Below are 25,363 nucleotides of genomic sequence, written 5' to 3'. Positions count from 1 at the left end.
AACTCTAAACTGGGATTTACTACCAGTTTAAGATAGATAAATATTTTAATCTGGATCTGTGAGAATATTGTGAAGGAGTTCTCAGTGTGGGAACCAGGTACTGAATGCAAGAAAAATTTTTCTAAGAAAAATAGTATGCTGGGAAGAAATCTTCAATTGAAAAAAACCTTTACAAAGTATTAAAATTAAACACAGAATCTTAAATGTTCTCAACACAAACACAAAAAATGGTAATTATGTGACAGAATGGTGGTGTTAGCTATTGCCCTGATGGTAATCAGTCTGCAATATATACATGTATTAAGTCAACCTTCACACTTTAAACTTACGCAATATTATATGTCCTTGATATCTCAATGAGGCTAAAGGGACAGTTATAGTTAACAAACAAAATTTATAATTTACCACTGTGATAATATGATCTATTATATAATTGGCAAATACTAAGATGAAGAGAAATATTTTTTAAAATTTCTTTTCAGTGTTCCAGAATTCATTGTTTATGCACCACACCCAGTGCTCCATGCAATACGTGCCCTCCATAATACCCACCACCAGGCTCACCGCAACCCCCCACCCCCTCCCCTCCAAAACCCTGTTTGTTTCTCAGAGTCTACAGTCTTCATGGTTCGTCTCCCCCTCCAACTTCCTCCAACTCAATTCTCTTCTCCATCTCCCCATGTCCTCCATGTTATTCCTTATGCTCCACAAGTAAGTGAAACCATATCATAATCGACTCTCTCTGCTTGACTTATTTCATTCATCATAATCTCTTCCAGTCCTGTCCATGTTGATGTAAAAGTTGGGTATTCATCCTTTCTGATGGAGGCATAATACTCCATAGTATATATGGACCACATCTTTATCCATTTGTCCATTGAAGGGCATCTTGGTTCTTTCCACAGTTAGGTGACTGTGGCCATTGCTGCTATGAACATTGGGGTACAGATGGCCCTTCTTTTCACTACATCTGTATCTTTGGGGTAAATACCCAATAGCGCAATTGCAGGGTCATAGGGAAGCTCTATTTTTAATTTCTTAAGGAATCTCCACATACATTTAAAAATAAAACCCTATTTTTAAAATATATAACTCTACTTTAAAATAGGTTAAAGAGTATACAGGAGTTCCTTACATCATTCTTACAACTTTACTGTAAGTCTAAATTTATACCAAAATTCTAAAATTTCAAACAAAGTGTTTTACTTTCACTTAATTTCACTGAACTTCTTATTCTCTAGTCAAGTTTTATTTCTCAAATTCCATATCTAAGTCCACAAAGATAGTATACACAAAAATAAAAAGTAGTGTGTTAGTGCCTTCGAAGATAGATAGCATTCTCCAATTTGCAAAAAAATAATATGGCAGATATTGAAAAGAAGACTTAAACTCCTTGTATAAAGACATAAAAAGGGACCCCTGGGTGGCTCAGTTGGTTAAGCATCTGCCTTCAGCTTGGGTCATGATCTCAGAGTCCTGGGATTGAGTCCCACATGGGGCTCCTTGCTCAACAGGAGCCTGCTTCTCCCTCTCCCTCTGCCAGTCATTCCACCTGCTTGTGCTCTCTCTCTCTCTCTGATAAACAAACAAATAAAATAATTAAAGAAAAGACATACAAAGTAGATCAATACTCAAAACCCTTTCTAAGACATCAACAACAAACTGTAGATACCTCTGACAACATCACCCAATTCCCACTTGTGAGCTCAGACAGGCATTCCTCCAGATACACTGTGCAGGCATCTTTCTAGAGAGAAATGACTGGAAAGTAGCAAAGTAGCTCACTTTTAATTGTCATGCTCTAAATCTGCTTTACCCTCATGAAACCCCAAATACATAAAAACACATGTACACACACACACACACACACACACACACACACATCTGCTTTTAAACTTAAGTTGGCATTAGGTGAAAGACAGTGTCATGAACACTAATGTGTAATTTTGAAAAATGATAACAATAAAGGCTAGTATTTACTGAAGGTTTATGTTATGCTGGAAACAAGCATGATCTAATATACTTAAAGTCAGTGAACTTAAACAGGGAGATATTTCTCAAGTGGTGAAAACAGCAACAATGAGGGTGCTGAATTAGATGATATGCAGTATACAGCACAAGCACATATATTTAAAATCAAGAATACCTGGGTTTAAACTGGGGCCTGTTGTTATAAGCTGCTGTTTAACCATTCTCAGCATCAGCTGCAACACCTACCCCACAACTTAACTTGGTTCTAAGGACTAAGATAAGGAATATAAAACATGTATTTCAGGGTCTTTACATAGTAAGTCTTCAAAATTTATAGCTTTTAATAGCTCCAAACTGACACAGATAATTAATCTCATTCTGTGTTTATGTACTGAATACACTTCTGTATCTGAATCTATAGTATTACTCTTTGGTTGAAGTTTATCTATGTGCACATTATGAGAAAGTATTTTCCCATAAAAGTCCTGAAAGACAGATGGCCTGGACCCTCCCATATCCAATCACTAGGTACTTATGTACTGCCAAGCATACTGCTGAGGTCTATGGTAAAGTGAAAAAACTAAGGCATGGACTAAACCTTCCAGAAATGTAATGTCTATTTGAGAAGAGAGGAAAATTTTATTCATTCAACAAATATCTGATGCTCTTAAAACACTGCTAAAATTTTTGGAAAAACTGAAAGACAAAACTGATTAGTTCTACATGATAAACTATGGAGAACTCCTTATGAATACATGAATACATCAGGATTTTGAAAACAGAAAAGATCCTTGAGAACTAAATGAAGAACTGAAAAGACAAAAATAATTCTAGAAACAGGTAACACCATGAATAAAGGCAAAGGGGCAGAACTAAGCCTGATATGCGGGAAGGGAGAGTGCAGTGCAGAAAAATAAAGCATTTATTAAGCAATCATTAAGAGTCAATCATGACTGTGAGTGCATTGACCTAGTTACAGGCCCTCAATTAACTTTTGAAAAATGGGAATACAGAATGAGTATGAAGCATGTCAAACAGTTCTGGCACATAATATGATCCATAGAATTAATACATTATTATCAACTAACAAGAACATTATCTAGCTGGAGAAAAGTGTGTGTGTGTGTGTGTGTGTGTGTGTGTGTAATTTTTTTTAATAGAAAACTCAGTTGGAATAAGGAAAAGATACCCATAATCTAGGAAGAACAGCCTGAACATGGAATCCCTGCTGGCTTCTAAACAGAAAATTCATGTTGTAAAAACCTGTTCTAGGAAGCCAGTAATATGTGGGATAGTTTGAGAAGGAAGAGATGAAGACAAGACGTGCCAGGTGAATAGCTGGGAGCGGAACTCAAGTTTGAAACAATAAGGTACTAGGATCAGGTGCCTGCAGTGTTAACAAACTGCTAACAGGGAACTGCAGTTTTCTCAGAAACAGAAAAGGGGCCAGAGGGAGAGGAATCAAAAAGCACATTAAGAAGTTTTGCCTCAAGCATTGGAACTCTGGCATCACATTAAGAACTAGAGTAAATAAGGTAAAGAGTCTGTTTGTTGGAGAAAGAATAAAGATAATGAATTTCACTTTGGATCTATTATGTTCAATGTAAGGGGAAGACTCAAATATTTTGTCAGAATATGCCATCTCAAAATAACAGAGTTAATCAATATGAATGAAACATATTATTGGGGAGAGAAGGATTAGGAAAGGGACCTAAATGATAAATCCGTACACTAAGACACTGGTGCCACATTCCTATCCAATGGTTTCAGTCTCTGCCGTTTGTAAATATGACCTGGGAATAAAACAAAACCTGAGGATACAACACAGGAGATGTGAATTAACAACCACCCTAGGGGGCAATTATTATTTCTTAACCCAATTTGCCCATATTTCTTCACTTTTTTTCTTTTGTTTTTAGATTTGTTCATTTTTCTCGTCTTTCTTTCTCCTACTCTCATTCTATTAATGTGAAACCGAAGGAATTTAAAAAAACTAAGTTTCAGAGGTACTAAACAGAAAAGGAAGGGGAGAAAAACATCTAATAGAGTGATAGAGAAATCAAAAGATATGATTTGTTGAGTGTTTACTATGTGGCACGTACTCTGCTAAACTCATCATAATATCAAGAGTAAAACTGATTTTATATGAGCAATGAAGTTCAAAATCCAAAAATCATCCAGAATGTTTTAAGCACATTAGTGTTAAAGTTAGACCCAGTTCCATTTTAATTTCAGCATCAAAACTTCTAAGTCTCAGTGTCTTCATCCCTATACCTCTTAAAGTGTTTATAATAATGAAAGGAGAGATATACATATTTTTAAAATAACAAGGATAAATTTGACATATGGCAGCCTTTCGAAAAATGTTTCCTTCGCAGAATTTACAGTGTCTACTATGTGTTCAGTCTTAAATTTCCCATGATTTAAAGTGTAGTTCTTCAAAGTAGAAACTGAATTGAAATTAATTTAACAGAACAGTACTGATCTACTTGATAGATAATAGAGAAACAGGAACCTATTTTTTTTCCATAAGCCAGTGCCACATATATGTGGTTTTACATCCCAAATATCATGCTTTTTTTGTGTGTGCAGTCAATGAACCGCTGTTCACAACATGTGAATCTAAACTCAAGACATCAAAATGGAAATGCCAACAACACTCTTCAAAGGGCAGAATGTAGATTTACAACCCAATTCCGCTGCTTCTGACCCTTATCTTTGTACATCCCCCAGGGAACACATGCTTTTCATCCACACAAACTTGTCAATCACACGGATAAAAGTCTTCAACTCTGAAGTAATCCAAGTGTAAATTAAAGGTGTTTAAAATTTTTAGCAGTTTTAAAAGAGTTATTGTTGCTACTGCATAATAAAGAAAAATGACATACAAAATTGTGGAAAACTATAATTAAGTGTGAATCAGGGTACAACTCTGGTGACTTTACTTTCATAAGGTCTAAAAAAAAAATCTAGAGAAATGAAATTTTGGCTCACATGAACTCTTTGTCCCCAGATTTACACAAGAGGCTTGATGAAAGTTCTTCCAGAAGGTAATTTCAGGTTGGGGGGTGGAGAGCTGGCAGGGGAGTGTCAAGTCACAGATTACGAGTTCAAGGTCCCATAATACTTGTGGAATGTGTTACTTTGCATGAACTTTCTAAGAGGCTTTAGGAAAAATACAAAACCAATTTTAATATTCTCCCTAGATACTGATAATATAAAATCTTTAAAAGGTCTTATTTCAGTAAATAAGATACAATCAACTTACTATCTTACAATTCTTAACCATCTGTAATTCTAAATTCTGGGTACAACCAACCTATTTTTATAGATATGGATCCATTTTAAAAAATCAAATTATTTGGTATTTCACTTATTTTCTGTAGCAGAGAAGCAAATATGATATTGGATAATATTTTACAATACTGCCTTTACTGGGTAAATACACTTGAACTGTAGGTGCAGTGTTACTTACACAAAGCCAGACAATTAGTTTTCACTTACCTTTTCTTCTGCAGCTTCAAGTGGTTCTAACAAATAGCCACCAGGGAGTGCTCATAAGTCACTCACAAGTAATAATTAGAAAAGTTTTTATGTGATTAGATGAATAATTCTCTAAACACATTTGGAGTTTGTGTGTGTGTGTGTGTGTGTGTGTGTCCAAGTATACATGAATTATAATTTTCTATAGACCACGGATTTTTAAGTGCTATCCTATTTTTATTAAAAATTCCTATTTTGTGGGGCACCTGGGTGGCTCAGTCATTAAATGTCTGCCTTCGGAGCAGGTCATGATCCCAGGGTCCTGGAATGGGATCCCTAGCCCTAAATTGGGCTTCCTGCTCAGTGGGGAGCTGGCTTCTCCCCTTTCCCTCTGCGTGCTGCTCCCCCTACTTGCGTTCACTCAATTTCTACTGGTCAAATAAGTAAATAAAATCTTTTTTAAAAATTTCAAAAATCAAAGAAATTCCTATTTGGGGGCACCTGGGTGGCTTGGTTAAGCAGCAGACTCTTGATTTTAGCTGGGTTCATGATCTCAGGGTCCTGAGATCAAGTCGCACATTGGGCTCAGCACTCACCAGGAAGTCTGCTTCTCTCCCTCTCCCTCTGCTCCCTCCCCTGCTTGGCACAGGTGTGTGCTCTCTCTCTCTCTCAAATAAATACATCTTTTTAAAAAATTCCAATTTTTTAAAGATTTTATTTATTTGACACACAGAGAGAGAGAGAGAGACAAAGAGAGAGAGAGTGAGCACAAGTGGGCGGAGCAGCAGGCAGAGGGAGAAGCCAACTCCCCAATAAGCAAGGAGCCCGATGTGGGGTTGGATCCCAGGACCTTGGGATCACAACCTGAACCCTAGGCAGCCGCTTAACCAAGTGAGCTACCCAGGTGCCCCCCAAAATTCCTATTTTTTTTTTAATTTTGTTTATTTATTTGACAGAGATCACAAGTAGGCAGAGAGACAGGAGGAAGCAGGCCACCTGCTGAGCAGAGAGCCCGATGCGGGGCTCGATCCCAGGACTCTGGGATTATGACCTAAGCGGAAGGCAGAGGCTTAACCCACTGAGCCACCCAGGTGCCCCCAAAATTCCTATTTTTAACACCTGCTTTTCACTGCTGAGAACCAACGAAATGAGCAGCAATGGAATAAAACAAATCTGAAGGGTAATTCTTGCACTTTTACTTATTCTCCCCTTTCCAGGTTCTGGTTAAAATCCAGCATTGTTGGGGCACCTGGGTGGCTCAGTCAGTTAAGTGGCTGCCTTCGGCTCAGGTCATGATCCCTTCTCCCTTCTCCCCACCTTAAATATCAAAAACACAGTATATCTTGAGCTGAGTCAATTGGGGCCTCAGGACTTCCCCTCCACCACCCCACCACCCCCACTCCTGTTTTATCCCCTAGTCAAAGTGGCTTTATGTTGGGGAGGAGCTTCAACAAGGTGATAATTTATGTAATTCAATGTTTATCTCCTCCCCACCCTGCTGTTATTGCTATTTCTTCTGCTAATATTTCTCTACCCCTCTCAGTATTCACTACTGAAAATATGTTGGAGAGAGAAATTGAAACCACTCATTTGTTTTAAATTCTTCATTTGTGAATTTAAGCAAGCTTCTAATAGTTGTTGTGAGTTTATAAAAGAAATGAAAATTCATTAAGTAAATTCCCAGAGTCAAAGTTATTTTACAGCAATTACATCTTAGGAGCTGAATGTTAATTTATTTTAATCACAATTGCTCTGTATTTCTGTAATGGCAGATTGTCAAAACCTTAAGAAAGACTTAAGATACCCAGTGTATATGCAATTTCTTAAATTGCTTATTCCAATTTTGCACTCATGGGAAAGGAATGGAAGGGAGAAAAGAGAAGGGAGGAAGGAATTAGGCAGGATAGAAAAGCATATAAGCAAAGCAGAGACTAACTTAATTAATACAGGGAGTGATAGAGAAAGTTTAAGAAGAGAGATTGGGGGCTAGTGATGGGCAGGAGAAGGCTCACAGTGGCTCTAGGAAAACACTATGTAGATCTTTGTATTCATTCGATGACGTGGGGTTGAAGTCAGCTGAGGTGGAAGTATTTACACCATGGAAATCAATAAGCATTACAAATCAGGGTTATATGCACCTACACATGCATGTGTACACGCATGCGCGCGCACGCACACACACACACACACACACACACACACCCTCCTAATTAACCTTTTCCAGCACATCAATGCTTAGAACTATATTTGGAAGACACCAATATTAAACTACAAACGGTGGGAAAGAGTGGCATCTACACAAGACTCCTTTCATCTACTTTTTAAAGTACCTCTTTCAAACCTGTGTACCTGTGTACCTGTGGGCTTATAAGATTTCCAATTCAGTATGTCTTTCCCAACACCCAAAAGATTAAACTCATTTGTACTTCTTCACACTTAAACTTTTTTATGCGAGCAAGGCTTTTGAATTTCTGGGCTTCAATAGCAATACCTTGAACAAACTTCTAAAATAGCACTGATAATAAACAGTTCTAGCTTCCAAATCTATCTGAGTGATAGCAGGTTTCTGGGGTGCTGGGTTGAGAATGATCCTGAGGCTGAATCTCCACACTGAAGGAATGATCACAGATGTTGGTTATAATCATCTCTTACTAACAAGACTGACAGTATTTATACTGCATATGTTATATAAACATAGACACGGTTATCTTTCTGTTCCTGGAAAAGTGGAGATAATGTCTTATCGATTTTTTAATAATCACTGTCTAGCAAAAATCCCTTGCCACAGTGGAAACTCAACAAGACCATTGCTAAATTAAATAAAGTTATTTCTGACAGTCATAATGGGCACCTGCAGTAAGTTACTATAGCAAATACTGTTCCTCATCATATTACTGAGGACGGCAACAAACTATTTTTGATAATTAGTATTTCTATAATATGTAGTGATATATGCTATATAACATAAGTAGCAATCAATATCTATGTAAGTAGCAATAGGAAACTGAACTCACTGGTATCTTTAGAAAAAGACTCAGTCACCAAAAAACAAAAAAAACAAACCAAAAAAAAACCCACAACTATTGATTTACAATGATTTTTTTTTTCCCACCCAAGATTCTTTACTTATAAGCTGATTTTGCAGGGGGAAAGAAGTAGGCACTATTTTATTTCAAATCAAAACTTTGGAGGACAGACTATTATCCTACAAATGGCTATATAGACTAAAAGGGAAAGAGCAGTAACTCCTCAAAAAAGAGATGCAAGTCACCCTCCAAATTCTCCCTACTCCTTCTTCCTTAAGGTTGGTTTCACTACTGTACTGAACTGAAAACTCAAAACAGAAAAACATGGCTCTACAGGATCTTAGCTGGGAACCAGGAAAGGGGTTTGGGGTAGGGGAGTATGTTGTAGACTAATAGGCCTAAAAGCATGAAGAGAAAAGTGCACAGGTCACTCCCATCAGGTAAATGAGGAAACAGATTCTAGGGTACACATATAACAATAATTACTGAACATTTACTGTATGGTCCAAGAGAATTCTCCTTCAATTCTTACAATAGATTTATGAAAAAGGTACTATTATTATTCCCATTTTACAGATAAGGAAACTGAGACCCAAAGAGGCTAATTTGCCCAAGGTCACACACAAATAGTTGGTAGCAGAGCTACAACATGAACTCCAGCATTCTGACTCCAGCGTCCATATGCCTAACTACTCTGTTCAAACCTCATCAGACCACTGTCTGATAATAAAGAATATACTACAGGACCAAAAGTAAGACTTGCCCCCACAAGCTCCTTGTGAGTATGGCTATCATAAAATAAAAACCAAAGAAAACAAATGACCTGCAGAATTAGGGATGAGATTACTTTCCTATTTTCTAATTTCTAAATTCATATAGGTAGATACATTATTTTCTCTATTACTTATCTTCTTTGAAAAATGATACTTTTTATTGCATCCCCAGTTTCACTATTGTGCTGATGCCATATTTATATGTGTGATAAAACTCAGGCTGAGGTGAGTAATAATGATTTTCCTTGGCTTATGAAATGCTTAGTTGTAATAATGTAATAGTGATGTGAGAAGCAGTATGAACACAGGGAATATGAGGAATTATTAGCTTAAAATAGGAACATTTCTCCCACATAATTCTACCAATAAAAGTTTAGGAAATTAGAAAAATGGGTATTTTTTCAGAAGTATAACCATACTAGTATTGCTTTTTCCTATTTCACTTTCCTGGTACAACACTTACTTAGGATGTTTATGTCATGTACTATCTTGTAATAAACAAACACAGTAAACACCATAGCTGGAACTTGTACAGTTAAGGAAAAAACAAAACAAACAAACAAACAAACAAACAAAAAACAGAAGCTAACACACATACATTCAGTGTTTCTTTCCTATAAACTAACCTGGTAGTAACTGCTTGAATGTGAGTATTTTAAGGATCTCTGGGGGCTAAGAGGAAGAGAAAATCTTTTGAAATAAATAATTCCTTAATTGAATAAACCAACAAATTGAATCACAGTGTTAAAATAAAACCAAGAAAAAATAATTAAAAGAGAAAACTTCAGGGCTTTAATACATAATTACAAAAGTCCAAGAGTACCCAAAAGTTATCAAAGTCCTACAATTTAGCAAACAAGAGGTATGATTTATTTTGCAAACATTTTCTTTTAAACTCTCCCAGGCATTTGAACATAGGCTCTTAGTCATAGCTAAGAATTACTTCCCAAATAAATTCCATATGTTCTAAATCTTGTGCCTGGTCTTTTCCAAAACCAGATCTGGTCATAAACCCTGGGCCAGTTTTCCACACTGTACAGCTGTCAGAAACTTTTCTTACCCAATGAACTAAAGAAGCTCTTTCAACCCTTTATGTGAGGTCTTATATCATGTGCAGTAAGAGTGATGTGTCAATACTAGAGAAATTCTCTTTATAACACATGACAAAAAAACATTAAAAATATATATACTTTTCCTTATCTGTGAAAAGTATGTCCCAACAGAAAACATAATCATTTTATAAATCATTAACATCTGACTTCTTTTGGTCTTACCCTCAGGCCATGAATTACTTTCAATTCATAGAACTAGCTAAAAGAATGGTTATGATTCCTCTCCAGAAAATAAAGCTTGGAAGCTTGGAAATGACTTCCCCTCCTGACAGCAGCAGCCAGCCTGGGATTCAGACTGAGGCATTCATGATGACGTGTACAACCTGATATAATGCAAAGCAGTAACTCTATGCTGAGGGACACCTAAGTCATCCTATATGAAATTAAGAAAAGGTATGGGGAACAATATCTCTCCTCTCTCTTTTGCTTCCTCTTAAAAAACTAAGAGATAGTATATTTAGTGGAGAAGAAAATATAGCTTCTGTGATGCCCAGTTTACATAAGCAAGAACAGTGTTGACGCTGGTAAAACCCTAGTTCTTATTTCAACATTACCCAGATCCCTACACAGAACACTGAGAAGCAACTCCCATCACTTTGCTGACAATCACACCCTGTCCCCACCTTTGGGCTTTTAGGAATTCCTAACATAGTCTAGAGTATGACTAAAGTTAAGACATTTTAATTAATCTAAAAATTAATTAATCTGAAAATACTAGATGAGAAAATGCACCTTTTCAGATAATTCAAGAATATAATACAACTGGACTATAAATTACAACAACAACAAAAACACTATGCACCTTAACATAAAGACACAAAGCTAATGAAGCTTCCACCTTACCCCTGCTAAGCGTAACATCCTGAGAGCGTTCAGGTGTATCTTAAGTTGTCTTCTCCAATGGCCTTCTGACCTAATAAGCTTTCAAGAACTGTCCTGCAGAGTAAAGGGGGCAGAGACAGGCTCAACAAACTTACCTTTATCTTACATTTCAAGATAAGAGAAAATTCTACACCTTATCTGTGGGTGACCTAAGGTAGTTTCATGCTTCAAATACCTCATGAAGTGATCGATGGCTTATAAATCTTATCTGCAGACCAGATACTTCTGCTAAACTCTCTATCTGTAAATCAAGTGTTTGCCCCATTCCCAGAAGAACCTCAAAAACAACTCTTGAGATATGTTTCAGCCTCTCCAATCTTGGTTTGTCTCCTCTCAGTGAATGACACCAAATTCTGGCAGCTGCCCATTGCCCCAGACTTTCACATCCTATCCATGATCTCCCTACTGCCTTGGCATGCATCCCATCACCTCTCCCCAGAATTAGAACATTCATCTTACATACCTATCAGCACCCAGTTTCACAACCCACCCATATCTAATTTTCTATACAGTTGCCAGAATGTCTATAAAAGAATAGTGTGTTATTTCCTAGCTTTTATCATCCTTCCACAACCCTCAATACAAAAGACATTTCCTTAGCCCAGTATCCCACGATCCTTAATAAAGAACCCCTCACTAGCTCCACACATTTTCTGCTGCCACTTCAATGTGGCAAGTCTTCTCTTTCACCATAGAACACAACTGATAAAGTCTAGCTCACATTGTGACCTTTCCCTCAGTTTTCCTTCCCCTGTTCCCTTATTCTATCTAAATGTCTCTTATCCTTTAAACCTCAGCCCAACTATCATATCCTTGGTGAGGCTTCCTTAATATTCTCGGTGTAAGTTAGACCCAGGATTGTGATTATATCACTGTGACAGTGGATCACAGATCTCTGTAAGCCACACCATGCCATTCTGTCTTCCCAGCAAAATACGAGTATTTCTAAGGAAATGCCTATGCCTTCAGCTTTCTTTTCTTTTCTTTTCTTTTTTTTTTTGTATTCCCAAGGGCCTGGAGCAGTATCTGAGGCACACAGTTAAGGCCAAAAAAAACATTTTTTGATAAAAGCACATTAGCTGAAGTGAGGGTGCACAACTACACAGGGAAGGAGTTGGAAGACAAGTTAGAGAACAGAAAGTCTCAAAATCAAACTAAAATTAAGATGGACAATGCTGGACTTTGCATTCATGCAAACTAAATGTCATTTTCCTATTCATATACTGGCCTCAGTCTCAAAAAATAGTCCATTCATTCATGTATTATTGATTGCAAAGTATTTTGAAACCACTGAGAAAGAGAAAAACTGAAGCATATGGATTTCATATTAAGACACACACACACACACACACACACACACACACACACACACACCGGTTTCTTTTAAGGAAAATGAAGATTTTAACAGATAATAAATATAGACCACCTTCTACTAGGGCATGCCAGGTTATGGATTTTCACTATACATGCAAACAAAATCTTAATCCCATCATTAAATTTTCATTTCTACTTTTAAAAGGAGAATGGATGAGATGAACTTCTGCAACTTCCTATTCTTTACCAACTCTAGTTCACCATTTGGAAATGAATCTTGAATAAGCACTGGGGGATAGGGTAGAGAGAATAGGAAAGCTAAATGGTATTTGGCAAAACAGCCTATCCCTCAATATTCATTAGAGATGAATAAGCAATGGCCTGCTATCTTATCACTGGAAGATGCCTTGCTACCCTATGCCAAAACTTCAATTAGACTTCTAAATACCCTTGAAATAATGAGGAACAAAAAGCACAGCTTCTATTGGTCTTTGAGCTCAACAGCCAGGGAGCATACTATCTACATTACTCAGGGACTAAACTACATTACTGTAATTGTACTGTGTTACAATTAGAGCATTTACACCAAAAGGCAAAGCAAGGGCAAGCCTAGGTCAAATTGTGAAGAAGATAAAATTTGTTTTCAGAAAATTCTACCTCTTCAGTTGGCCCTAATTCAGCTTTGTTTGGCCTTTATTTTAGTGTGTTTATTCAGGCCAAGCACCATCATCCCTTTTTCTCTCTCACTGGAGCTCCTTACCAAGAACTTTGCTTTCAGGAAACCTGAATTCTAAATATTTCCAAACACTACCATACTCTTTGGCCCACCAATAAAATCTTATGGCTTCTATGGTTTCTTTCATCAAGACCTTTCTCCATCCTCCCCAACAACCAGTAAATCTGATTTACTGACAAATGCTAATCTGCTTTTTGTACAATGAAAGCTATTTGCCCCAGGGACACTTAAAACAGCATGGCAATCCAATGGTGGGGATTTGGGGCACCATGGATAGTCCAGTGAGAGAGATAATTAGGTTGGTGAAAACACAGCTGCCTGCTATAGCTACATGTGTGGCAAAATGTGGATAGTTTCCCTTAATAAGTGATAACTTTATTGTAGACCAGGATCGTATCAAAATAACATGGTAATAATGCTTCCATTTTTGGTTTACATATATAGATGACCAGTGAATATAGTACTGATAGACCCAGTGAGTGTTATTGTTCAACCAGAAACAACACATAGACTATTCTTAACAACCTTTCAGGTGAGAATTTAAAATTAATTACAAATCAATTGCTTATAAACCAAAACTAGATGTTTCCAATGATTTAGTTGGAAAGGATTCAACCACTAAGGCGTAATTCCTGAGTTGATACCTGTAACTCAAATAGGTTTCAAGCAAATATTTACTGTGGAATACAAAGGCTGCACTATTTTATAATTCATAAAGTCAAATAAGCACAAAAAAATTAAAAAGATAATACCAGTTGATAGAAATCACAAAGAAAACGAAACAAGTTGATGTGACAGAAAATAATGGCAGTGGGGATACTAATGAAATTGGGTGGTAAACAAATGGCTCAATGAAGAGAGGCACCTTGAACTGAAACATGAATTATAACTCCTCACCCCCATGAATTATAACTCCTCACCCCCTGATCTCTCCTCAGAGATCTGGAAGAGTTTCAGGGAGAAAGAAGAGAAAGTATAAACCCCCTAAGACAGACAGAAGCATGCTTGACATGCTGATGGAAAGAAAAGAAGCCTGGCATGACTAAATCCCTGTGAAGGCAATAGGGAATGTCTGAAATTAAAGCAGACAGCAGAGAAGATAAGATCTTCAAAATCAGGGTATGAAATTTAGATTTTATTCTATGTTAGCTATCACAGAAATACAGAATGTGATTATAATGACAAAGGAATGAAAATTTTATTCTATATAGATGTCACATTTGCACTGTGGGCCATTACTATTCATAAAAGTGTTACACCTCCTGAGGTTTTTAAAGCCACTTGTCACTACAAAGAATGATATTCACAGAGTTGAAGAGAAGTTCTGTCCCTAAATTGAACTCAACTCCTGCAAAAACCAAAAAGCAACAATAAAAAGAACTATGGAAAAACCCTTTGGTATTAACTGCCAAGAACTTCCCGTCAAATAAACTCAAATACTCATCACTTTTATCTATGACTCTACATGGATGGACAAGTTTACAAACTTAAAGCAACTGCTTTCTAGGGTGGAGTAAGAGAAAAGGAATTTGTGTAGCAGAATTAACCTGAATGTGACATCCACTTATCATATTCAGTGTCATCTAACTATAAAGTAAATGTATACACAAAAGTATATGTGTCTTAATTTGTCAAGAGACTATACCTCATGGTGTATCTACAAATTGAATCTATTTTTTTCAAATATCAAGGTTAAACTAGATAGAAAATAATCTAAAGTTACTGGGTAGCTCTGAGATAATCATATCTAATCCTGTCCCTTCTAGAATTAAATAAATGAAAGCCCAAAGAAATTAAAATTGCAAAAACAATTAATAGCAGACTAATATAGTGCCTTATTAAACTGAAATGAGCTCAGTTTCTCCTCACTCCATGATCATCTATTAATAATTTAAGATAAATTTTGGGACAACTTTAAACACTCTTCTACATTATAAAGAAGCAATTAGGTACTTCAGAGATAGCTTTACACAAATTTTGTCATAAAAATATTAGAACCCTAAAAGATGAATACCTCAGCACTCTGCTTTAAAAAAACTTGCCCTTTTCTTTTTAAACCTTTCCATGTGACAGCATGAAGAAAGAGAGCAAAAGAGAGAGAGAGAGAGAGAGAGAGAGAGAGAGATGGACATGGTCATACTTTTCTTCTTGGTAAGTTCTAAATTCAAGCTATAAAAGTTTTAAAAATGGAATTAAATACTAAATGTTATTAGCATTATAAAAATAAGTAACTCCTATTTATATACTTTATTTAGCAAATATCAAGGCCCTTAGGTTATTAGTGCTCAAAAGTGGGAAGTCTTTTCTTTTTTAAAGGAGCCTGATGCAGGACTCAATCCCAGGACCCTGGGGTCAGGACTTCAGCCAAAGACAGATGCTTAACTGACTGAGCCACCCAGGCATCCCAAAAGTGGGAAGTCTTGAACAGTGTCTTGAGCCCCCATGGAAGGAAATGCTCAAGGAATAGAAGAACCTTTTCCAACTTGGTCTCCTCTTTGAAAATACCTGCAATAGGAAGATACTGTCACTGACAGAAATGTAGCAGGGACCTCTGATGACCTGAGGCAAAGAACAAAGGGACAACTTCTTTGTGATACTTCTTTGCAAGGGATGCATGTCCACTTCGTGAGAAATATAAGAAACACGTAACTATTTTGAAAAATTATACAGTGGGGTGCCTGGGTGGCTCAGTGGGTTAAAGCCTCTGCCTTTGGCTCAGGTCATGATCCCAGGGTCCTGGGATCGAGCCCTCATCGGGCTGTCTGCTCCGCAGGGAGCCTGCTTCCCTTCCTCACTCTCTGCCTGCTTCTCTGCCTACTTGTGATCTCTGTCTGTCAAATAAATAAATAAAATCTTTAAAAAAAAAAAAAAGAAAAAAGAAAAAAATTTATACAGAAAAATTATACAGATCATGTATAATGAGCACACTCAATATATGCTTTCACAAGTTTTTCCAAAACTCCCTTCTAACATTGTTACTTCATAACTTAACAAGGTAATTTAAAGTCTAGTTCATATTTCTACTTTTGACTTGATTTATAGTCTACAAACTAAAAACTAAGGCTCTATCACAAATCTAAAAGTTGACGAGATGTCTGGCATTATATTATCTTTATGAGTGAAGTGTGGAAAATCATTCTAGCCCTTGGTTTCTCTTTATAACTTAAGAATCACCAATTATTTGACATAAAATTGAACACACTGCCTATTTACAGTCACTCTTTACTGGTAGTGGTCAGTATGGCATCAACTCTGTCCTTGGGCAAAGGTACTTCTGCTCTGCACCACCTCCAGACCTTATTCCAAAGATCCTCAGGTTACCCCTTTCCATTTTCTTCATAGTAGAGTGTTTCTGATTAGCTGGCAAGTGGAAGTTATAGTATGTTTACTTCAATTAACCAGAGAATAACTCCAAAACTGCTATGTTCACAATCATTCATATTCATCTCTATTGACTACAAAAACGTTCAGGTCACTGTGACTTATTAAGAAAAAGGACACCTATCTTACATTAATGATTTATCTGAATGATCACCAAATCTCAATGACTTAGGATCTGTTGACATGTTACATTATAGGAACACAAGTGTCAGAAGAATAGCCAGACTCAAGTTTACTCTCCATTTAATTTGGTAAAAACTGAATTAGTAAATTGCCTATCACATATTACTAGAGACTAAAGACATAAGGCTATTATACTATAGTTGTGTTCAACAGATTATACATATATATATACACACACACATATTATGTACTCATATATATGTACATATATGTATATATATGTACATATATACATTATGTACATATATACATTATGTATATATATGAGTACATAATACCTGGAAATACTATATAATGCATGGATAGCCCTTGTCCTAAACAAGGTTATAATTTCATGGGGACACAAGAAAAACTATGAAAGTAAGTTTTCAAAACAGTTAAATGTTGGTGCAGGATTAAATAAAAAGGAGATGGAAATCAGGATGGCTTCCCAGGAATTGAGCTGAGCCATTATTTAACATATTTTATTTTTGTGCCTGTCAAACACTGATAACTCAACAGCTGATCCTCAAGAGCAAAGACCTATATGCCCTGAAAACAGGCTAAATGTAAAGGTTTCTTTTTTTCTCTCTCTCTTATACTATTATGTTCTAAAAAGAATCTTCAAATATCTTATGAAAATACTATAACACAGTAAGATAAGATGAATCTAAAATGGAGTTAAAAATAAAGCAACAGAGAACAGGGATACAAAGTGAGAAAAGGACACACAAAATGAGTACATACAATGTGTGCCCAATGTCCTGCAAGAGAACGGAGAGTCAAGAACTCTGGCTCTAAACGTGACAGTGAGTAGCAGAGCATCAAAGCTCTATCCTTGATTTTGTGTGGTATAAGCTAATGTTTAATGTTTACCCAAACATTACCTTTGTATTACCCAAAAAGATAACCTGAAAATCATTAAATGTTTCTTCCATTGAGCATTATCTCAATATTTCTTTTTGTAAATTAACTGAGAGGCATGAAAAACACTGCTTGTTAGAATCACTAACAGATTCAATCAGAAGGTAAAAGGTTGATAATAGGATGTCTACATATCTAGTCTTCCCTCACATAGAACTTAACTTACTAATTCCAAAGACTTCACAGTGGAGTAAAGTAGTAGACACCATGATAAGCAAAACATCAAACAGTAATGAGACAGAATGACATCAGATGCTTTAATTCCTGCCAAAAATGTACAACTTGAATTTATTTATAAGGAAACATCAAATTTGTGATAGGTAGCGTTATCATAAGTTTCTCAAACAACATCTTTGTTGTGCTTGAAAATCTCTTTAACCAGTTCAAATCTTCTATGAAATGAGCCTTGCCACAAAGAAAAAGTGAATTTAAGGAACGTTCCAATGTAAAGTAGTATTTAAAAACAATAATCCTTACCATCATAAAACTCATGGAAAAGTATAATAAGCCACAAAGTGAAGATCACCTTGGATCTTAGTAAGGCTTTATAATCAAGAATACAGGTGGCCAACAGGTGCATGCAAATGCACACAACATCACTAATCACCAGGGAAATGCAAATCAAAACTACAATAAGATATCACCTCACACCAGTTAGATTAGCTATTATCAAAAAGATAAGAAATAACAAGCGTTGGCAAGGATGTGGAGAAAAGGGAACACTTGTGCACTACTGGTAGGAATGTAAACTGATATAGCCACTATGGAAAACATTTTGGAGGTTCCCCCAAAAATTAAAAATAGAAATACCATAAGATCAGGAAATCTAACACCGAGGTGCTTATCTAAAGGAAACAAAAACACTAATTCAAAGAGCTATCTGCACTCTCATATTCATTGCAGCATTATTTACAATAGCCAGTATATGGAAACAACCTAAGTGTCCATTGACCGATGAGTGGACAAAGAAAAATGTGATGTGATGAGGGAAAAGATATAACACACACACACACACACACACACACACACATCCATATACACAGACACAATGGAATATTATTCAGCCATAAGAAGAGAAGGAAATCCTGACATTTGTGACAATGTAGATAAACCCTGAGGGCATTTTGCTAAGTGAAATAAGTCAAGCAGAAAAACAAATACCAGGTGATCTCACATAAGTGGAATTTAAAAAAAAAAAAAAAAAAAAGAAAAGAAAGAAAAGAAAAAGAACTGATACAGAGAACAGATGGGTGGTTGCCAGAGGCAAAGAATGGGTGAAAGGGGAGTCAAAAGGCACAAATTTCCAGTTATAAAGTAAGTCACGGGGATGTAACATGCAGAATGGCAACTATTGTTCATAATACTGTACTGTATAGTTGGAAGTTACTAAGGGAGTAAATCTTTAAAGTTCTTATCATAAGAAAAAAATTCTAAATGTGAGGGGATGGATGTTAACTAGATTTATTGTGGTGATCATTTTATAATGTATACAAATATCAAGTCATGTTATACACCTCTAAGATGTCAATTATCTCAATTTTTTAAAAAACCTTAAATTAACAAACTTCAACAACAAAAATTAAACAGTAACTGTTCAAAGGATGGAGAATGGAGTTGTCTCTCTTTCCTTCCCCTTTATTTTCTCTTCCTTTCCTATTTCATCATTCTTATGAAAGCAGCCACACATCCCCATCTGTTGCCTAAAAATGATAAGATATATACTTGCCTACAAAGTAAATTTGTTCACAAATCTGCTTTTATTCAACCCAGAAAATGCCTTCAGAAAACTTTTAGAAAGATGTATTCCAATAAGAATCCTCATAAGCTACTGGTAAGAATACAGATGGTGCAGCCCCTTTGAAAAACAGGCATTTTCTTAAAAGGTTAAACATACATTTACCAGAAAACCCAGCAACCTCACCCCTAGATGTCTGTCCAAGAGAAATGAAAAACACGTCCATGTAAAAACTTGTACACCAATGTTCATAACAGCATTATTCATAATAACCAAGTAGCGAGAAACAGCTCAAATGTCCATCAACTGGTGAGCAGTTAAAGAATATATATGGTATGTCCACACAGTGAAATACTATTCAGCAATAAAAAGGAATGAAGTACTGATAGGACACAAAATTAACTTCAAAAAAAATTATGCTAAGTGAAAAAAGCCAAAAACAAAACAATACATAATGTATGATTCCATTTATATAAATAGTCCAAAAAGGCAAATCGAGAAAGACAGAAACTAGATTTTTAATTGCCTGGGGATAGAGATGAAGTATAAATGGACATGAGAAATTTTATTGTGGAGATGAAAATGTTCTAAATCTGGATTGTGCTGATGCCAGCACAACTCTGTAAATTTACTAAAAACAATTCAATTGTTTAGTTAAAATGAGTGAATTTTAAGGTATATAAATTATACCTCAAAAAAGATGTAAGAAAAATAAAAAGGGTACAGTGCATAGACCATCTAAAAACAAGGCTTATTCCACTCTGATTGCATTCAAAGTCCTAGCTAAATGCTGTGACATAGTCCTATATTCAACAAATGTAAACTATAATGGAATGTTAACATACCAAATTAAAACACAGAAGCTTAAAAAAAAAAAAAAAAGAACCCAATTCACCACATCTTGAATATGAGCTAGTCTAAAAGATGTGTTTCTACCATATATAAAATAGTGGTAGTACAGTGTATGACCTAGGGACTAGGTCAAATAAGACAACTGCTTCTGCCTGGTTCTCTCCACTTGGGACATGAACTTTGAAAGTGCTGATTCTACATGAAAAGAAGTCTAACTACTGCTAAAAGAACATGCTGAAGAGATCACACAGAGAAAGACATGGCCAAGGAACCCAATGCCAATCTCCTACCGTTTTACTTTTTTCCAGCATCAACTAGAAGACACATGAATGAGCCTTCAGACGACTGCAGTCCCTGGCCTTCAAGTCCCCCTAGCTGAAACCAAGTGGAAAAGTAACAAGCTGTCCCAGATGAACCCTGCCCATATTGCAGATTCATAAGCAAAATAAGTGGCACTGTTTAAAGCTACTAATATTTGGGTTGGTTTGCTAAGAAAGCTCTTAAAGTCATATTATCCTACCCTTACCTTCTTAAAATACTGGATAGCACAATTACAAGATACTTAATAGGAAAAAGTAATATTCTGTAATGAAGTATTAAATCCCTCAAAGCTGAGAACTTTTAGCAAAAAGCAGGTTCTGTTTCAATCAGAATGTACAAACTTCAATTTCCATTCTGGATAATAACTTTATTTTTAATGCTGAATTTTATAGCAGAGATAAAAACATTAAGAGTCAGAATGACCTTTGGCAAAAAGAAAAAAAAAGGTATATATTCAGACAACTTATCATGTATGAATATGCAAAAAAATGGAGTTATATTTTTGTCAGCAGACTGTATTTACAGGATATAAAACCCACATTCTAGTTGGTTTTGATATCAAGCAGCACACTTCCCTCCTGGTAAACTGAAAAGGAGCCCAGCTTGCTGCTCAGCGTACCAGTTCAGAATCCTTCCACATTAAACGTCAGAATCAATTAAATTACTTGAATTCAGGTTTGGTCTTTTTTTAGTGAAAGAAATTTATTCCCAACAGGTTTGCTTCCTTCCAGTCCATATCCTGTACACCCGCAGTGCCCAGGAGGATAGCACACCTGGTCAAGCTAACTTTTTTCCAGGCAGTGGGGAAGAAGAGAAGGAACTTCACCAATAAGAGGATATAATCTTTATCAATAAGGGAATTATAATCAATAACCTAAAAAAAAATAATCAATAACCTGTGAGAAACCAAACAGAAGAGAGAGCTGCAATATTCAATAAAAGTTTGTCATACATTCTAATAAAACTCTTAAGTGAACTTCTCATTCATAAAAATTTTGTAACTCATGTATTACAAAATCCTAAAGATTTTGTCCACACATTGTGTGAGGAGGACTTTATTCCAATACTAGTATCATGGTTTAATGCCAAAGAGTAGAAAACCCAATTTAAAGTGGTTTAAATGCACAGAAACATATCATTTCACATCACAGGAAAAATAGGGATAGGAGAAGATTCAGGTTAGGCTGATCCAGAAATTCAAAGACCTCAAAGATTCAGGTTCATTTACTCTTTATGGTCCTCTGCCCAGAATATCAGCTTCATCCCACAGGCCCCAGCTGGACAGTCATCAGAAGACTGTCCTTCATTCAGTCTGGCCCAGTAAAGAGAATGCCTTTGCCTACAGAATCAAACCCAAATCCCTTGCCATTTGCCCAACAATGCCACCTGAGACCATGTACCCAACAGGGAAATAAATGCCATATGATGAGGGGCCTGGATATAGGCTCACAAAGCCATCTGTGGCAAAATAGCCAGATTACCACGATGCACTAAGAGCTAGAGCTGCAGCTGCAGCACAAGCAGAAATAGACTTAATGGAGCCAAGAGACCAACTTCTAAGCACACTCAAGTTCAAATCTGTCCACCAAATCTCTACCAAATAGTCTATTTGATCAGTTAGGGGAATTCCAAGCGGATTTTGTCTAAAAGTTGACCCCTATGTCAGTTCTGATCTTAAAATATGATTAGGGCATAAGAGACATAGAATCCCAATTTAGTAATGTATCTGTCATGTGCCCAAATTAGTTCTTATTACATTTAAACCATATATAGTTGAAGTATTTAAGCTGGGAATGCCTCATTTCCTCCTTTCCCAGTGGATCAGAAAAAGCAGAGATTCACCACCTATAGGATATCATGCCCTGACATCAAGGCAATAAAAACAAGGAATTCTTCACAGGCAACTATCAGTAAGAACACCAAAGAAAGGAGGAACAAAATCTTCCACAGCAGCAGGAGCTCCTCAGATGGCAGCAATGTGAGCTTCCTAAAGTACTCATGAGTCACCTAAATAACAATGTTTTATCTGATTATTTTCTTGACTCAAAATAAAAGATCCTATTAATTAGTTTTTCTAGTACAATGCTATAATGCCTTATAATGATTCATTTTAAATTAAGTCAGTTCTGGGGTGCCTGGGTGGCTCAGTGGGTTAACGCCTCTACCTTCGGCTCAGGTCATGATCCCAGGCTCCTGGGATCAAGCTCTGCATCGGGCTCTCTGCTCGGCAGGGAGCCTGCTTCCTCCTCTCTCTCTGCCTACTTGTGATCTTTGTCTGTCAAATAAATAAATAAAATCTTTTAAAAAAATTAAAAAAATAAAGTCAGTTCTGTGTTTAGTATTTTTTTTTTAAAGATTTTATTTCTTTGATAGAGAGAGAGATCACAAGTAGGCAGAGAGGCAGACAGAGAGGGGTAGGGCAGGGGGAGGGGAGCAGGCAGAGAGCCTGATGCGGGGCATGATCCCAGGACCCTGAGATCATGACCTGAGCCGAAGGCAGAGGCTTAACCCATTGAGCCACCCAGGTGTCCCTGTGTTTAATATTTTTATGTATATTCTTCTTGAACAGTTGTGCTCCTTTCAGGAACTCAGAAATCCACTTGGTTAAGCATCTGCCTTTGGCTCAGGTCATAATCTCAGGGTCCTGAGGTTGAGCTCTGCATCAGGCTCCCCACTCAGCAAGGGCATCTCTTCTCTCTCTCCCTCTACCCCCACTCATGCTTTCTCTTCCACTCACTTTCTCTCTCAAATAAATATATAAAATCTTAAAAAAAAAAAAAAAGAAATTCATACTGTAATTATAACCTCTCTTAATAGCCTATTGATTTTCTTGCTAACACTGATGATAGTAAATGGAGCTATCCTTTATAGAGTACCTCCTCCACTGAATACTCGTAACCACCTTGTAAGACAGGTATTACTGACCTCAGTTCACATACTTGAAAACCCTGGCTTTGGTCACTTTGGTAAAGTACGCAAATTAGAACGTATTGGAAAAAGGAATCCATCATAGCAGGTATGATTCCAAAATGCAAACACACAAAATTCTGTGTAACAGATTTTGTAAACACTTTGTATTCAGTTAGGTCAAATTATCTTTTAAAAAAATTTAAAAGTGTGACCCATACTCCATATTTTCCTTGTCCCATATATTACTTGAGGAATTTTGAGAAGGGGAAAAAAATTCTGTTCTAAGAAAAATGTTTCCCTCTTCTTTTTTCCTTGGTTCTGAAATAGTAACCTACGGTACCCACTGAGGTTGCTCTAAGCAGGATATTGATCTTGTCAGAACTAACAAATTGTTCACCTGGACTCTCTTTCCCAACAATGCCAGACAACAGTTCACCGAATGACCTTACTATTATTATAGTTAGCACTAAGCCAAGTAGAGAACTGGTTCATTCTCTGTTCACCAAAAGCTGAAATCCAACTCAAAAAACAATCTGAGAAAAATGTTAGTATTAGAGATGATTTGAGATGGTATTCTCCAGATCAGGGCTTTTCAGACTTTAAATTACACAAGAAACACCTGAGGATCTTGTTAAAATGCTGGTTCTCATTTAGCAGGTTTGTCTAAACTTAAGATTGGGTATTTCTAACAAGTGATCTGCTGACTCAGATGGTACTGCTCCACACTTTACATAGCAACCATTACATTCATGGCAGAATAAGAAGTGTGTAAAAAAAAAAAAAAATAAGTGTGTGCTCTTCAAATTACAGCAGCAAATAAAACACTCAAATTACAGTCACAGTAGCCAATATTAACCTTAAATGGCATGGCATCTTTTTCTAAACTGCTGCTATCAAATTGGTATCTTACATACTGCCTTCCTGAATTTGTTGCTACCTGATAGACCATGTTTTCCAAAGAGCATTCAGTATAATGCTGGTCAAGCTTGGGAAATGTTATATACTATACACTCCTCTTGGTGAGAGACAGCACACTTACATATTTAAAACTAAGATGTACTCTAGTACCAAAAAAAAAAAAAAGCTTATATTAGACTTCTGTGTACATCCTGTGTGACAGCGATTTCTCACATCTGTCCCCAGGTCAGCTGGGAGGTCCCGAAATAAAGAAAGCTCTAAGCAAAACCTTAGAAACCTCTGCCATTGAATTTTGTGAAGCACTGAAAAACTAAAGTTCTTTGGGATCCTTTTAGATGTAACACACGCATACACACACATGGGTAACACAAAGGGAGAAAAGTATTTCCTGGATGCTCTGCCATTGATTACAAATCAGCTTTGGTCAAATGAGAAATCTGGAAATTGGTAGTATCAAATACAGCAAGTATTTGGTATGCAGGATTCCTAGAATGTCATGTTTGGAGGCAGTTTACTTTAATTTCCCATTGTTTCTCCAAATTTGCTTAAGAGGAACAGTCCTCCACCAGCTCACAAGATGAGACTGTGGACAGTCCCCATGATTTTCTGGACATTCAGGAAATGGAAATATCTGTATCTCTTATCCACCCACTCCCAGCTGAAGTAGGAAGAATCTTGAGCTCTGTAAAGGACAAATTCTACCTGGGTTCTTTTCTTTTGTATACACCTTGTTTCCAATTTATTTCTGTCACTGAGCATTTCCAGGATTATCATGGAGTACTGGGAAGGAAAGTTCTCACTTGACACTTAACAACAAAATTCTTCTTCTCTGGTCATTGGAAATGGCTAAAGCCAACTCTCTC

At 36.5% G+C, this 25,363-nt stretch overlaps 1 protein-coding gene across 2 annotated transcripts in view; it reads right to left on the bottom strand.

The window, feature by feature from the left end:
* The window catches only part of ARHGAP42 (Rho GTPase activating protein 42), a 287,317-nt gene that overhangs the window by 148,442 nt on the left and 113,512 nt on the right, over positions 1-25,363 (bottom strand). The gene's annotated exons all lie outside the window — the stretch shown is intronic.

Source organism: Martes martes (genome assembly GCF_963455335.1).
Source record: "Martes martes genome assembly, chromosome: 10".
NCBI classification, from domain to species: Eukaryota; Metazoa; Chordata; class Mammalia; order Carnivora; family Mustelidae; genus Martes; species Martes martes.
This window is presented reverse-complemented; position numbering and strand designations above follow the sequence as displayed.